This window comes from Chlorocebus sabaeus, chromosome 14 (genome assembly GCF_047675955.1).
Source record: "Chlorocebus sabaeus isolate Y175 chromosome 14, mChlSab1.0.hap1, whole genome shotgun sequence".
Taxonomy (NCBI): domain Eukaryota; kingdom Metazoa; phylum Chordata; class Mammalia; order Primates; family Cercopithecidae; genus Chlorocebus; species Chlorocebus sabaeus.
In genome coordinates, this window is record NC_132917.1 from 85824198 (window position 1) to 85838811 (window position 14614).

General features: G+C 43.9%; 1 long non-coding RNA gene and 1 pseudogene across 1 annotated transcript; one reads left to right on the forward strand and one right to left on the reverse strand.

The window, feature by feature from the left end:
- Window positions 1-6689: 6689 nt before the first annotated feature.
- On the forward strand, window positions 6690-7538 carry LOC140713442 (uncharacterized). Its single transcript, XR_012095518.1, has 2 exons — window positions 6690-6776; window positions 7306-7538. It is a non-coding gene; the product is annotated as an uncharacterized lncRNA (long non-coding RNA).
- A 2185-nt stretch (window positions 7539-9723) lies between these two features.
- On the reverse strand, window positions 9724-11118 carry LOC103219935 (probable G-protein coupled receptor 160; annotated as a pseudogene).
- Between the last annotated feature and the right edge of the window lie 3496 nt (window positions 11119-14614).

Consider the following 14614-nt stretch of genomic DNA (forward strand, 5'->3'; position numbering starts at 1 on the left):
CCTCCTGGGTTCATGCCATTCTCCTGCCTCAGCCTCCCAGTGGCTGGGATTACAGGCGCTCGCCACCACGCCCGGCTAATTTTTTTGTATTTTTAGTAGAGACGGGGTTTCACCGTGTTAGCCAGGATGGTCTCGATCTCCTGACCTCGTGATCTACCCACCTCAGCCTCCCAAAGTGCTGGAATTACAGGTGTGAGCCACCGCGCCCGGCCTAATTTTTATATTTTTTAGTAGAGACGGGGTTTCACCATGTTGGCCAGTCTGGTCTCAAACTCCTGACCTCAGGTGATCCTCCCACCTCGGCCTCCCAAAGTGCTGGGATTACAGGGCTGAGCCACTGTGCCCGGCCCGGGTGCTGACCTTTTTATGGCATTTGTCATCTACCAGCCCAGCCCTGCCCCTTCAAGTAGAGCCTGGGTTCCAAGAAAGGAGAGAGCAAACAAATCTGTTCCACTAACAACTTCAAGGGACCCTTCTGAAGTTCAAGTTGTTTGACTCTGGCATTGACTCCATTTTTAAATCCACATTGGTATAACCTGAAGAAGTAATGGTTCCATTCATTTATTCATTTCTATTGTTTTTATTCAATTATAAAAATATATACTTGGCAATGTGCCAGGCACTAATCTAGGCACCAGAGAAACGGCAGTAAACCAACCAGATAATGTGCTTCGTTTCAAGGAGCTTCCCTCCTAAGTGGGTGCTGTTCATGAAGACAGGTTTGTTCCTCATTGACCCCTGCAGCAGAAATTGCATCTAATGATATCTTCAGCTCTCATCACACCCTTGATGGGACTTTGTCCACAGTTGGGGCTCAGAAATATTTTCTGAATTCAAGTAGTCCTGATATATTAACCCCATTCAGGACAAGCTTAATGTAAGAATTCGCTCAACATGGCACTTTCATATTTTATTCAAAAGTCAGAAATATCTGAGGGCAAAGGGAGAACTAAAAATAACTTTCAGGCTTTCTTAAAGCTGGTAAGAGAAGATTTGACCTTGGGGAATGTATTTATTGTTTTTGTGTTAATTAGTTAAATTGTGATTGCAAAAGTAAGTGTATCAGGCATTTTTATGTTACAAAGCAGAGATAACTTGAGGCAAACTCACCTATAGGAAAGAGAATTTTCACTTGAACCCAAGAGTTCGAGGTCAGCCTGGGCAACATAGTGAGATTCTGTCTCAAAGAGAAAAGCAGGAGCAGGATTTTTGGTTCATGTAATTGAAAAATCTGGGAGTTGATCAAGTAGTTGCTGGCAAAGTTTATCCATGGGTGCAAATCATGTCACCAAGATCTGGCTTCTCCCTGTGCTCAGCCTCTGCTGTCTGGACCCTCCAAGTCTTCCTCCATAGCAGTGAAAAGGCTACAGCTCTTCCATAGCAGTGAAAAGGCCACAGCTTCATCTACGTTGTCCAAGCAGACAGTGGGACTTGTCTGGTAGCTCTAGTGCTAGTCTCGCTCTGTTGCCCAGGCTGGAGTGCAGTGGCACGATCTCTGCTCACTGCAGCCTCAACCTCCTGGGTTCAAGCGATCCTCCCACCTCAGCCTCCCAAGGAGCTGGGATTACAGGCACCTGCCAGCATTCCCAGCTAATTTTTGTATTTTTAGTAGAGACGGGGTTTCACCATGTTGGCCAGGCTGGTCTCAAACTCCTGACCTCAGGTGATCCTCCCACCTTGGCCTCCCAAAGTGCTGAGATTACAGGCGTGAGCCACCATGGCTGGCCTAGCATATTTAAATTTTAATGCACACTGCCAATAGGTATCCCAAGATGTCATGTTGACTTCATCTCCTCTGAGCAGTGTAGAAGAGAATGCCTTTCTCCTGACTGGAATTGTGAATCTTTTTCTTTTTTCATTTGTGGTAAAATACACATAACCTAAACTTTGCATCCTAGGCCAGGAGCGGTGGCTTGCGCCTGTAATCCCAGCACTTTGGGAGGCCGAGGTGGGTGGATCACCTGAGGTCAGGAGGTCAAGACCAGCCTGACCAACATGGTGAAACCCCATCTTTACTAAAAATACCAAAATTAGCTGGGCATGCTAGCTGGCGCCTGTAATCCCAGCTACTGTGGAGGCGGAGGCATGAGAATTGCTTGAACTTGGGAGGCAGAGGTTGTGGTAAGCCGAGATCGCGCCACTACACTCCAGCCTGGCCGACCGACAGTGAGACTCCTAACCATTTCCAAGTGTATATTCAGTGGCTTTAGGTACATTCACATTGATGCACAGCCATCACCACCATCCATCTCCAGAATGCTTTTTACCTTCCCAAGCGGAAACTCTGTGCCCATGAAACACTAACTCTCCTTTCCTCCCATCCCCTCACAATCATTCTACTTCACATCTCTAACTCTCCTTTCCCCCACCCGCTGACAACCATTCTACTTCCTGTCTCTATGATTTTCACTGTTCTATGTCCCTCCTGGAAGTGGACTCATATAGTATTTGTCTTTTTGTGACTGGTTTATTTCAGTTAGCAGAGTGTCTTTTGGGTTCATCCATGGTACCATGCATCTCATATAATTTCCTTCCTTTTAAAGGCTGTGTGCATATACCACATTTTGTTTGTGGTATATGCACACAAGCCTTTTAAATGTCCCTAAAATTGCACCTGTTGGCTGTAGCTGCGCCTATAGTTTGTAGCTAGAGGACATTCCTGCCCATTGTTGGTTTCTGTTCCTTTCTGCCTTTCTGGCCCAGCCTCCAACTGCTCGGGTCTAAGGCGATAAGAGACCCACACAGGCCTCTGGCAGGGGCTGGGTCTCCTTTCTGCAGGAAATGCTCCCTCTTCTTGGTCTCTCCCTGAAGTAAGAAGCTTCAAGGGGAGTCCTGAGGGGCATGATGAGGGCTTGCCCTGAACAGGTGCAAAGTGTGGAGGGAAAATGTGGATCCTGAGGAAGGCATCTGGAGGCAGGAGCAGAGAAGGCCCAGTGGGCACCTCCTTAGTTGAGCTGCCTTAGGACAAGGGAGCAGTGATGGTGGCTTCAACAGGAAAAGAGAAGCTGATTCTGACTGGAAGGCTTCCAACTGCCATTCCTGCAGGAACAAGTGTTTTCCCAGGAGGATGGGGTCAGGTCGCTGAATCTGGTGGGCCCTGGCTCTGTGCTCAAGCACTGTTCCAGGCACAGGGTGGGTGACAGAAGGGGCAGCAGCCCTGCTCTCACCAAGCCACCTGTCTGAGAAAACACAACAAAGGCATTCCTTCAGCCACCAGGAGCCTCTGTCTCCAGGAAATTACCACGAAACCCCTAAGTGTAGTGGCTCAGGGCCACAAAGCTTCTTCGTCCCATGCCCAGGCTCAGGCCCATCACGTATGGCCAGGGACTCTGCTCATCACAGTCACCCTGGGGCGCAGGCTGACTTGCGGTGGTCATCTTGAACACTGCCCATCATCATGCCAGGAGAAAAGAGAATTCTGGGGTCTCTCCCTGGCTGTTAAATGTTCCAGTTGGGAAGGAACAGGCTTAACTTTTGCTCAGGAAGTACCCTGGCAGGGCGCCACCCCCGCCTTCTCAACCCTCACACCCAAACACAAGGCTGCCAGAGAGTGCAATTCCGAGCAAGACCGGGAGGTGGCGCCCGGGAGCCAGGTGGCGATGCACCGCCCTGGGCAGCGCGATCCCCACACCTTGCCTCTCGCGGACTTCGCTGCACCCCAAGAAGTTGGGGCAGCTTTTTCTGCTGAACTAAAGGAACACCAGAGGGTCCAGTCTCTCGACACCCCAGGGCCCATCTACCTGTTGAGGAAGGCGCTCCTTCATTACAGGCGGCAGCACAGCGTATCTGGGCTTTACAACATTTTAATCTCCCTTCCCCTCCCCTCCCCTCCCCTCCCCTAATTTTTCTTTTTCTTTTTTTGACGGAATCTCGCTCTATAGGTCTATAGGCCAGGCTGGAGTGCAATGGCACGATCTCGGCTCACTGCAACCTCTGCCTCCTGGGTTCAAGCGATTCTCCTGCCTCAGCCTCCCAAGTAGCTGGAATTACAGGCATGAGCCACCACACCCGGCTGAGTTTTGTATTTTTAGTAGAGACGGGGTTTCACCATATTGGCCAGACTGGTCTCAAACTCCTGACCTCAGGTGATCTGCCTACCTCGGCCTCCCAAAGTGCTGGGATTACAGGCGTGAGCCACTGTGCCCGGACAAGCTGTTCTTTCTTACTGTTTACACTCCTTTGTAATTTTTTTTTCTTTTTTTTTGAGATGGAGTTTTGCTTTGTCACCCAGGCTGGAATACAGTAGCACAATCTCAGCTCACTGCAACATCTGCCTCCCAAGTTCAAGCGATTCTCCTGCCTCAGTCTCCCAAGTAGCTGGGTTTATAGGTGCCCACCACAACACCTGACTAATTTTTGCATTTTTAGTAGAGATGGGGTTTCACCATGTTGGTCAGGCTGGTCTCGAACTCTTGACCTCAAGTAATCAGCTGGCCTTGACATCCCAAAGTGCTGGGATTACAGGTGTAAGTCACCATGCTGGGCCCACTTATTTGTAATTTGATCATTGTCTTCTCTCCCGCAAGAAAGTAAGTTCCATGAGGGCAGGCCCCATGTTCGTGTTTACTCATCTTTGTGTTCTCAGTGCCTGGTGGAGTACCTGGCACAGAGTAGCATTCACTTAGTATTTGCCCAATTAATGAACATGACCGAGGGCTGCATTCTGAGGTCTGGAGGCTTTGCAGACTGGTTGGGAGCACCATCCTGAAGGCTATCAGAGCAACTGCTGAGAGAGACTCCGACCAGGCTGGAGCTCCACTTGTAGCAGAGCCCCAGTGTTCTGGCTGAGCAGGGAGTAGGGCAGTTCTGAAAATTGACAGGGAGGTCTGCCCTCAGCCCAGCCCCCGGGGGCTCTTGTCCAAGTCCCAGTGACAGGATGTCTGCAAGTAAATGCTGAAGGAGATGCTTCAGCTAAAAGCTCCAGGACATGTAGGTTCAAATGGCCTAACAGACTGGGAAACCACAGTAGAGGGAGACATTCTCATTTCAGGATAGACCCTAGCTGCCTTGGGGCCTCCAGGGTACTAGGGGACACAACCCAGCTCTGCATCCCTGGCAGAGATGGCCACATCCAGCAGGCCCTGGTGGCAGTGCAGAGAGAACAGTACCCTGGGGACCAATTATCCTGGGAAACAGGCTGGTGCCTATCCAGATGGTGGTGCCAGGCACTGCCACAGTACAACTGGTCTGATTTGGTGAATAAGTTGCAGACATAATCGAAGGGCAATTTGTTGGGGATGTAAAGTACTGCAATGGCCCACAGGGTAAGAGACAGTAAAATAAGGGTAAATGTCACCACTCGGAATTTACACACAGGTTGGTATGCCTCAGGAAACTTAGGTTCATAATGAAAAAGCAAAAAACAAAACGAAACACTGGAGAACTACTGGCAGGATGTGTACTAGCTTGTTGATAATGGTATTTCTTGCTAGAATTACATGTGGTCATTACTCATTGTCTTTGTACTTTGAAAAAAAAATTAAGCCAAAGAAAAAAATTAAGCCAAAGGAAAAAAAAAAAACCAACCTTCCTTTCCCAGTCAAATATAGTAGCAACCAAGAAGCTCTTATAAAACAATTCTCGCTGGTGTAGATTTTGTCCTGTTTTGGTTGTGAGGATGAGGGGCTGGTGTGGATCCACAGTCCTGAGGGGGAAGCAGGAATTCCAGAAGAGGGAGGGTCAGGCTGGGGAATGCAGTTCTGGAAGCTGAAAGGAGAGTGCCCAGTCTTTTCACATCAGGAACGAGTCAAACACCAGGACAGGGCTGTGGTAAAGGTCAGGCACCAGGACACCCAGCGACAGAAGCCAGCAGCCAAGTGAGGCTGCGGCGGAGGCCAGAGTCATGTGGGTCATTCTGGGATGGAAGCTGATAGGTGGGAGGGTGGGGAAGGCAGGCGGGTAGGGCTCACAGCCAGGTGAGGGTTCAGAGTGGGCGTATATGAACCTCAGTTCTAAGACCTCTAGATCCAAGCTGTCATCAACCATGAAAGTCAGACAGGGAAGTTGCCAGTGACTTTGGAGCCTCCCAAAGGAAGGGACCCACGTAGGGGAGGTTCTGGGGTGGGAGAGTTTTGAGAAGTTATGTGGCAGAAAGCCTGTGCATGAGGGAGAAAGGGTGATGTAAAGGGTTAACTTCTGAAACCAGAGGTTTTGGTGAAGGTTGAGCCTCTCTTGCAGCCTAGGAACTTGAGAAATGAGTTATGGACAGTTCAGATGAGGTCTGCTAACTCCCGGGGAAACTACTGGAAACGACTGACTGTCCTTTGTGTCATACTCCAAAGCCTGATACAAATGGTGGTGGCCATGTGGTCAGGAGTGTTTTTTTTTTTTTTTTTTTTTGGTAGAGATGGGGGTCTTGCTATGTTGCCCAGGCTGGCCTTGATCTCCTGGCCTCAAGTGATCCTCCTGCCTTGGCCTCTCAAAGTGCTGGGAATACAGATGTGAACTGTTGTGCCCAGCCTCATTTCTTTTGGGTATATACTCAGAAGAGGGATTGCTGAATCATATGGTAATTCCATTTTTAATTTTTTAAGGAACCTTTATACCGTTGTCCATAATGGCTGTACTAATTTACATTTCCATTAATGCTTCACTATGTATACGTTTGTCAAAATATCATGTTGTATGCCTTAATATATGCAATTTTTACTTTAACAAGTCAGCCTTCACACTTTTATCTATTTTTAGTTTACCAGAGCGCTGTATTCAGGAGCTTCTGTCCAAGACACGAAGCCTGGCTGGCCTGTCATTTCTTAATAATCCAGCAAGCTTCCAGGGTGAGTAGGGTGCCTGGGCCCAGAATGGGCCCTTACAGTCAGCTGATGCATAACTGTCTCTGTAACATCCATTTTAAAGGGCATCCAGGCAGGACGTGGTGGCTCATGCCTGTATCCCAGCACTTTGGGAGGCCGAGGCAGGTGGTCAGGAGTTTGAGACCAGCCTGGCCAACATGGTGAAACCCTGTCTCTACGAAAAATACAAAAATTGGCTGGGCATGCTGGCACATGCCTATAATCCCAGTTCCTCGGGAGTCTGAGGCAGGAGAATTGCTTGAACATGGGAGGTGGAGGTTGCAGTGAGCTGAGATCGCGCCACTGCCCTGCAGCCTGGGCGACAGAGTGATAATCTGTCTCAAAATAATAAAATAAAATAAAATAAAATAATATAAAGGGCATCCCAGGGGATGTATCCACCCGGGGGGTGTATCCAAAATGATGAGCAAAAACTATGGCATGTGGGGGCTGTTTCCAATCATCCATCCATTCACCCATCATCTAGATTTTCTTTCTTGTTTCTTCCTTGCAGACTGACCTCATCCTTCTGTCCATTCAATCATCCATCCATCCACTTACCCATCCATCTATCCAAAGGGGCACAAGGACACTTTTTGGGCTGATGGATGTGTTCACTGTCTTGACTGCTATGATGGTTTTATGGGTGTGTACATGTGTCAGCACTGGTAAAGTGACACACTTTAAATGTGTGCATGTGAGTGTACCTTAATTATATCTCAATAAAGTTGGAAAAAGGAAGGTAAGTAGGTCAAAACTGATAACACCCCACATATCCATGGATAAGACAATGGATAAGCTGTGGAATATCCATATGATGGAATACTGCTCAGCAGTGGAAAGGAACAGACTGCTCAAAGATACGACAACATGGACCATCTCACACATGAATGCTGATCAAAAGACGTCAGATGCAACAATCATTCTGTACGGTTCCATTTATATACACTTCAAAAACGGAGAAAACAGGCCTGGCATGGTGGCTCATGCCTATAATTCTAGCACTTTGGGAGGCTGAGGCGGGTGGATCACCCGAGGTCAGGAGTTCAAGGCCAGCCTGACCAACATGGTGAAACTCTGTCTCCACTAAAAATACAAAAATTAGCTGGGTGTGGCGGTGTGCGCTTGTAATCCCAGCTAGTTAGGAGACTGAGGCAAGAGAATCGCTTGAACCCGGGAGGTGGAGGTTGCAGTGAGCCGAGATCGCGCCATTGCACTCCAGCCTGGGCAACAAGAGCGAAACTCCAACTCAAAACCAACTAACCAACCGACCAACCAACCAGAGAAAACAGAGCTATGGAGTTTAAGAGTATGTGCTCAGGTGGTAAAACTCTAAAGAAAAACAAGAACACAATTACCATGAAGTCCTCCCTAGGGAAGGAGGAAGGGGTGGTCCCTGGGAGGGAAGATGATAGGGCTTCTGGGGAGCTGGCTGCGTTCTTGACCTGGGTGGTTACGTGGATGTGTGCTTGATGATAAACCGTTGAGCTGTACATTTTGTTTCGTGTGCATTTCTGAATATGTTTTACATTGTGTAATTTAAAATGGAGCAACATATATACACATGCTTGTACGGAAAGGTACAAAAAAGAAAATTTTAACAGTTTTTCTTTCCTCTGAGGAGAGAGGCTACAGACTAGTGGGGGCTTATATTCTTTTTTCTTACGCTTTTCGTAAGTACATAAAAATGTCAAAAATACGTAAAATATTTCCTTACACGTTCATAAGGAAAACCCACAAATTTTCATCATAAATGTATGAATGAGAAAGCAAAGAAGGGGCTCTCCAGCTGTAGGTACTGAAGCAAGGACTGGGGATCCAGGCAGAAGACAGAGGCGGCAATGGCTTGTGTGTCTACGTGAGAGAGTGTGTGTGTGTCTATGTGAGAGTGTGTATGTGTGTCTATGTGAGTGTATGTGTCTATGTGAGAATGTGTTTCTGTGTGAGAGTGTGTCTATGCGAGAGTGTGTGTCTTTGTGAGTGTGCGTTTATTCGAATGTGTCTATGTGAATGTGTCTGCGAGAGTGTGTGTGTGTATGTGAGTGTATGTGTGTATGTGAGAGTGTGTTTGAGTGCGTGCATATGTGTGTGTGCGTGCCTTTGTGTGTGTGTGTCTGTGTGTCTATATGAGTGTCTATGTGAGTGTGTCTGTGTGTGTGTGTCTGCGTGTATATGTAAGAGTGTGTGTGTGGGGGTGTAGTGAAATGGGGGACAGGAAAATGAGGCAGAGGGGCCTTCAGAGAGACTGAAAGCCTGAGAAAGATTTACGCCACCATCGCTGGCTTCGAAGGGACGGACAGGGCCATGAGCCTGGAGATACCAGCAGCCTTTAGAGCTGAGAATGACCCTCCGATAACAGCACGGAAAGGGGCATCTCAGTCCTGCAACCACACGGCACTGAGCTCTGCCAACAATGTGGCATGAACCTAGAAACAGATTCTTCTCAGATCCTTCAGGTTAGAGCCCAGCCAGCCCACATCTTGACTTTGGCCTTGTGATCACCAGTTGAGCACACCCAGTCTTCTGACCGATGGAACTGTCGGATAATACACGGGTGTTATTTTAACCCATTAGGGTTGTGGTAATTGCTGTGACAATAATAGAAAATTAATACAGTCAAGGACAATGGAAGTGATTTCTCAGCCTGAGGGAGTCCAGCTAGAAGGAAGGTAATTGGAGCACGAGAGAGTTGCCCAAGGCTTTTCTTTGTGTTGCTTTTCTCACTCATGTTTATATTTTGGGTGGCAAGCTGCTTCTGAGGAGTTGTTTTCTGTTTTTCAATTTGATTAAAATGTTCATTTAAGTTTATATCATAAAGTTGGCAGTAAATTTTATATTTACATAGCAAATTCATATTTATAATATACAATATCCCTGAACAGGCATAACAAATGTTCTTAGAGTTATTTTTTAAATTTAAAAACTTTTTTTGAGATGGGGTCTGTGTTGCTCAGGCTGATCTCAAACTCCAGGGTTTGAGTGATCGCCCCACTTCAGCCTCCCAAAGTGCTGGGATTATAGGCATGAGTCACCATGATTGGCTGGAATTATTTTGTTTTTAAAATAAAATACTATTTAATAAATAATACCATATCCCCAAAAGATACATTCTGAAGAGATGTGAAAGTTAGAGGGGAAAGGCTTTCATCCATTTCTTTTTTTGTTTGTTTGAGACTGGGTCTCAATATGTCGCCCAGGCTGCTCTTAAACTCCGGGGCTTCCCGAGAAGCTGGGACTACAGGTGCGCGTGCCACTGCCTCAGGCTTCGGCTTGTTTTTTATATATCCTGACTCATCATTGTTTTTCAATCATAAAATTATGATTCTTATTGTAGTTGTAAATTTTAATTCACTTTAACATGGCAACATATTAACAGATTCTTATTGAGCAAATTTTCAAGATTATAAATTGTACATGGAAGGAAGCAGCATTTCCAGTTGACAAATGGATCCACAGGTAATTCGATGTCTCCTAAATTAAGCTTGTGACGATTAAACCAATACATTGTAGCTATGAGAAAACTATTGACAAAGTACAACCAGGGAACTCATCTCAATGCTGGAATCTGTAGCTTAAGAAAAAGGATGATTACTTGAAGTGGTACAAATGGCAACCAGGTACCAAGAAAACAGTGAGTTTGGGCAAGTGTAATTTTTTAGAGCTCACAGTATATCTAGAATGGGATGAAAGGGAAGAAGATATAGGATAGTCTCATTCATATAGAAAGTTATCCTAAACTCATGTAACAAAGAGGTTATAAAAACGATAAAATCATCAGGAAAAATGACAGCCACTAACCCTGAATGCTGATGTAGAAAGGACATTGATGAGAATAACATTCTGTGCCTTCAGGCTTTGGCAGATGGCTGGGTCTCCCAAAACGTAAGCAAGGACTGAAATCTAAATTGAAATTACTGCAAAGAAATAAAAATAACTTTGATGCTTAAGGGAAACTTGGTGGTTTTCGAGAAATTCAGGCAATCATCTATACAAACTATCAGGAAAACTGGATAATGCAAAAAGCCTTTAAGTAAAGGATATCATTTGAGTAAATAGGCAGATGTGGTATTTAGTAAACCTACTGCCTGAAAGTACAGAATTCCTGAAATAGGAGATAATGGAAATGTTTACCAAAAGTAAGAGATCGATGGATGCTGGTGAAGTGTAAAAATGTTCCATAAAATTTGATAGGTATATTTTCTTCTCATTCTTAGGGTGAGGCTATTTAATAATATTTTCCCAAGTGCAATCAGACAGTTAACATCTAAGGACTGCTTGTTTGCTGTGACTGGTGCTGAGAAGAGCAGTTCTCTAAATAAAGGGCCATCGTGTTTTAAATTTCAGAAAGTCTGGTGAAACACATACCGTAAAATGCGGCTTCACTTTATTTTCCATCATCTGCTTTCTCCCATGGGTCTTTCTTGGCTGATTATCTCCCTATCTTATTTTTGTTTTACTGCCTTTAATTATCTCATTTTGAGTCCCTGGCGTTTTGTTTTGTTATATCACAATGTCACGTGAATAAGCTCTGAGTCATTTGCACAAGTTGGGGAGAAAGCAGAAGAGGGATCTGCTCCCAGCTGGACATCCCTCTGAAGTCTCATGCCCCCCGTCGGCCCCCGCCAACTCCCTGGCCACCCAGGAGCGTCATGGTCTGAGTCCCAGGTTGGCTGATGCTCAGCTCCCCTGCACTGGAGAACTCTTCCTAAAACTTTATTGAGAGAGAGAAAAAGGATGACTTGGAAAAAATAGAAAGTCATACTATGATCTGCTGGGCGCAGTGGCTCACGCCTGTAATCCCAGCACTTTGGGAGGCCAAGGCAGGCAGATCACTTGAGGCCAGGAGTTCAAGACCAGTCTGGCCAACATGGTGAAAACCAGTCTCTATTAAAAATACAAAAATTAGTGAGGTGTGGTGGTGGGCGCCTGTAATCCCAGCTATTCAGGGGTCTGAGGCAGAAGAATCAGTTGAACCTGGGAGGCGGAAGTTGCACTGAGCCGAGATCACACCACTGCACTCCAGCCTGGGCAACAAAGCCAGACCCATCTCAAAAAACAAACAAAGAAACAAACAAAAAACAGCCGGGCACGGTGGCTCACGCCTGTAATCCCAGCACTTTGGGAGGCTGAAGTGGGTGGATCATGAGGTCAGGAGATCAAGACCATCCTGGCTAACATGGTGAAACCCCGTCTCTACTAAAAATATAAAAAATTAGCTGGGCGTGGTGGCAGGTGCCTGCAGTCCTAGCTACTCGGGAGGCTGAGGCAGGAGAATGGCGTGAACCTGGGAGGCGGAGCTTGCAGTGAGTCAAGATCGTGCCACTGCACTCCAGCCTGGGCGACAGAGAGAGACTCCGTCTCAAAAAAAAAAAAAAAGAAAGTTATACTATGATCATGGCTGAAAGAGTGACTACAAAGAAGTGAATTTTTTATATATTAGTTTTTAGTTATAATAAAATTTAAAGTGAAAATTACAATCTGATATATTGGTCAAAATAATTTATATTTAGCATTTAGTAGATATTTAATATTTAGTATATAAATATTATACCTTATATATACTTTTAGCATATAAAGTATTATAGTATATAAAATATTACTCAAAGTACAATTTAAAAGTAAAGGGATATCAAAGGAAAATATCAAGAAGAAAACTGCAGGATTGGATAATGTTAATAGAACACTAGATATCCAGGTCAATTAGAATGGATAACTCAGAATTTGATCTTATTATGTATAACTGAATATACAATAAAAGAACAATTTCAAATCAGTGGAGAGGAGGGGAAGTATGTAATCAATACCTTTAGATTAAGAGAATAGCAATTTGAAAAGAATACATTTTCATCCCACCTCATACCTTCCTAAAATCAGTTCCAGAGGATTAAAGTGTCACATTAAAAAATATGTCTAACTGCAAAAATTAGCAAAAATATAATTATTTTCTAGGGAAAAAGAGGCAATCACAACTTTCTAAACTGAGAAAAGATGTCACAAATAAATATTCATATTTGATTATAGAAAATGAAAACTTTCTATGCGTAAGAACCTTATGGAAATTTAAAGGTCAATCAAAAAGTGACAATATTTGTAGCAAATATATCAAAACATTAATGTATTTATTAATAAAGAATTCTTACAAATTAAAAAACATAGTAGAGTCCAATAGATACTGGGCAAGGGCCATAAAAGACAATTTCAAAATAAATGTAAATATAAACAAATACCTGGGAAAATATTAAACTTAATTTGTAGTAATTGAAATGAAAATAAAAATAGGTGTGATTTTCACTCATTACATTTGTAAAATAAACAATGTGATAATATTGAATGCTGGTGAGAGTTCAGGGAACTCTCATACAATGTTGGCAGTGTTGTAAATGGATACTATCCTTTGGGGAAGTATTTGATGTTGTTCATTGGGAGTCATAAAATTGTAACTTTTTTTTGTCTGGGTACAGTGGCTCACGCTTGTAGTCCCAGCACTTTGGGAGGCCGAGGTGGGCGGATCACCTGAGTTGGGGAGTTCTAGACCAGCCTGACCAACATGGAGAAACCCCATTTCTACTAAAAATACAAAATTAGCCGGGCGTGGTGGCACATGCCTGCAATTCCAGCTACCCGGGAGGCTGAGGCAGGAGAATAGCTTGAATCCTGGAGGCAGAGGTTTCAGTGAGCCGAGATCGTGCCATTGCACTCCAGACTGGGCAACAAGAGGAAAACTCCATCTCAAAAAAAAAAAAAAAAAGAAAATTTTGGATAATTTTAGAATTGAGATATAATTTACATGTAGCTAAACACTTAAATCTTAACTGTCCAGTTTGAAGAGTTTTGATAGATGCACACTCACACAATTCACAAGCTAATTAAGATATAGAACACTTTCACTACCTAAGAAAATCCCGGTGCCAGCCCAATAACCCTCACATCGTCCTCCACCTCCTACTATTTCTCTGATTTCTTTTGCCATAGATGAATTTTGCTTGTTCAAGAACTTCATATAAATGGAATCATACAGAATGAAGTCTTTCATGTCTGGCTTCTTTTTCTTCCTTTTTTTTTTTAAGATTTATTCATTTTATTGCATGTATTAGTAGTTCATTCCTTTTTATTGCCAAGTTGTGTACAATATTGCATGGCTCTACCTTAATTTCTTCATCCATTGACCTGTTGATGGACATTTGGTTTATGTCTAATTTTGGCTCTTATGAAAAAGCTTCTGCAAACAATCTTTTATTTACTTATTTATTCTTCCTTCTTTCATTTTCTTTGAACAGACTTTTAAAATAATTTTTTTTCTATTGTGGTAAAATACATATAACATAAAATGTGTACCACAAAAAATGATAGGGGAGGTAATAGATATGTTAATTACCTTGATTTAATCATTCTAAGTGGTATTCATATATCAAAACATCACATTGTACTCCATAAATATATAAAATTATGATTTGTCAATTAAAAATAATATTAATAAAAATAAATAACAAAATTAACCATTTTAATCATTTTAGATGTACAATCCAGTGGCATTAATTACACTCACAAAGTTGTGGAATCATCTGTTTGGAACTATCTATTTCCAAAACCGTTCTCATCACACCAAATGGAAAGTCTGTAACCAATGGGCACTAAGTCCCTCATTTCTCACTCCTTCCAGCCCTGGGTAACCTCTAATCTACTTTCTGTCCCTATGAATTTGCTTATTCTAGAAATGTTATGTAAGTGGAATCATACAATGTTTATCCTTTTGTGTTTGACTTATTTCAGTTGGCATAATTATTTCAAGGTTCATTCATGTTGTAGTACGTATCAGAGCTGTG